The following is a 2,725-nucleotide window of genomic DNA, read 5'->3' on the forward strand; positions in this document are numbered from 1 at the left end:
AGGGCGCCTTTGCAAAGCGCCCTCCGATTGGCCGGCTCGGCTGCGAAACGGCCAATCGGAGTCGCCAGGCACGGGGCGCGCACGCCGCCAGCCCCGCCCCTCCCGCCGGCGGCTCCTGCCCCGCGCTGATTAGCGGGGCCGGCGCGGTGGCGCCGGGCGGATACCGGGGTGTGCCGGGCTCGGGTTCCGCGGGCCCGAGTTCCCGGTGCCTGGGCCCGAATTCCCGGTCCGCGGGACCCCATTTCCCGGTCCGTGGCCCGCACTGGCCGCCCAGAACCCAAAACCCGTGGCGGTGCTGGGGGAGGGGACCGTGGCAGGTTAAAAGCTTTGGTGGGGGGGGGGTCCTGGGTCGTCTCTCCGTGTGGGAGAGCGGCTGCTGACGGGCATTCCTGTGGGGAATGAAGATTAAAAAAAAACCCAAAAGCCAACCAAAAAAACCCCCAACACCCCCTCCCTCCCCCCCAAAAAACCCCCAAACCCCTCCAAAAACAAACAACTCCCCAAAAACCACCCCAAAACCAACAAAAAAACCCCAACCCCCCCTCCCAAACCCACAAAACCAAAACCAAACCCCACAAACAAAAAAACCCCAAAACAACAAAAAACCAACATCAACCAAACAAAAAAAACCCCAAAACCAACCAAACAAACAAAAAAAAAGAAACTAAGAGAATTCCTTGGCAGAATTCATTCATTCTTAAACGCTTCCATCTATGCTAATAATGAAGCTATAAACAGTTCCCGAGCAGCGGTTTTAAATAATTCGTGGAGTAATGCTGCAGAAGGAGGTATTGGCTGGTAGTTTCCAGCATTTCTCTCCAGGACAGGCTTCCCCATAATCTTTGCGTAGGCTGGCAGGCGGGATGGATTCGGGAGCTAAATCCAGCCAGCCCCGTGGCAAATAATGCACACCCCGCCTGAGGCAAATCTCCTTGCTGCCATCTCAACGCTGTAATAGAAAGAAATACAACAGGGGTTTTAAAGATTTTAACATCAGGCATCAAGAGTAGAGAGTCCTTTCATTTCCCAGCCTTCTCTTAATGTGATACTGTCATAATTCTTCTTTCTGTAATGCAGGCTGTGACACTGAAAATAATGCAGTATTATTTCAAAATTATTTACAGCACTGAACTCTGGCTGCAGCATGGCACTGGGCATGCTAGTGCCACAGGCTTTCTGGTCAAGCTCTATGATTTGAGATTGTACCTTATATAGCACCAACATTTTGTCTGATAACATGGGAAAGATAATTTGGGCATAAAATATGCATATAAACACAAACTCATTATTTGCCCTTTGTAAATGTTCACAGCAATGCATATAACTCATTCTAGAATCTTTTGCCCCTGTGAAACAGCTGGAAAAATAAGGAAACCACCAGCAAATTTCACCTCTCTTAGGAGCACTTAAGTCCTCCTGAAGTGAGCCTTTCACATAGTACAAGCCTGCTTCAGCATTTGTTGAAGTTCTTATTTAGACAAAGTGGCAATGGAGGGTTATTTTTGACTGCAGCATCTGGTAAGGTAAGTGTGATTTGATGAGCGAAAATTCCAGCCTGAGGAGTCACTGACTGTGCAGTTGTTGTGTTTCAGTAAGGCCTACAATGGTGTTAGTTTCCAGAAAAGCACAATGGAATGGCTGCGTTTGTGGATGGATTTTAGTAAGCGTGAAGGAGTGTGTGGTTTCAGAAATATGTATATCTTTTAATGAAATTGGTTGCCAATATCTATGATAGGAGCTTCAGTTCCAGTTAAGGTTAAGTTTGGGGTAAAAAGGAACTGCATTTTGCAAGGTCTGAAGGAGAATTGGCCTCAGACCTTGTCCCATTCCCTTTTTTGAGTGCTGAACGGAACCTGGCCTTCAGCTGTAACCACATATTGGTGACCAGTGTCCACACCAAAGCAAAGCATAGCTTATTTTCCCTTGTCACAACTGGCTTTTCCAAAAGGTCGTAGCTGAGGGAGGATATTGCAATAAACCATAAAACCAAAATATTTCTGGACAAAGGGGAGTAGAGGTGTTACTGTAGTCTGACAGCAATGAATTTGTAGGATTGGATCATCCCTCAGTTCTAAAATAAGCGTCATGAGACATAATACTGCTTGTGACTGGGCTGGGTTGGCCTCCACAGCAAAGGGCAGTGGCATTTGTAGCCACGAAACATGGCAAGATTTCTGGTCACAGGATCTCCTCTGCAGATATCTACAGATACCTCCTCTACAGATGTGTTTGAAGAGGCTGCACTCAGCTAAGAGTGAGAGAGAATATCTTCCAAAGACCGTCTTTAATCACAGAATCCAGACAAGCCCTTCTGAACCTTCTAACTACTAAAGCAGCCTCCAAATCTACCTTTTTTTTTGGTGTGTTTCACATGAGGTCACAAGAAAGCAGAACTACTGCAATGTTTGTCTGGGGCATGTTAGTGAAAAAGAGCACATTTCATGTCTCAGACCAAATAATTTAAGTTTGTTTATCAAAATGGAGAGATCACATATGCTTCTATCATGCTTTTCATGTTAATTTGTTTTGCACACTGCTGGTGTTAAAAATATGATGAGTCTTTCTTCATAAAATAGTTTTTAAATACATGACTATCATTGGCACATAAAACATAGCCTTTAAATATGTGTTTAGCTTTCAGTCTTACATCTCTGGGAAAATGCAGACATTTGAAAATTGAAGGAGTTTGCAATGAGTACTCAAGCCAGTCTTTGTGATGCAAACA

The sequence above is a fragment of the Chamaea fasciata genome, unplaced genomic scaffold, assembly GCF_029207755.1.
Source record: "Chamaea fasciata isolate MVZ Bird 193981 ecotype frontalis unplaced genomic scaffold, bChaFas1.0.hap1 SCAF_4, whole genome shotgun sequence".
In the NCBI taxonomy this organism is placed as follows: domain Eukaryota; kingdom Metazoa; phylum Chordata; class Aves; order Passeriformes; family Sylviidae; genus Chamaea; species Chamaea fasciata.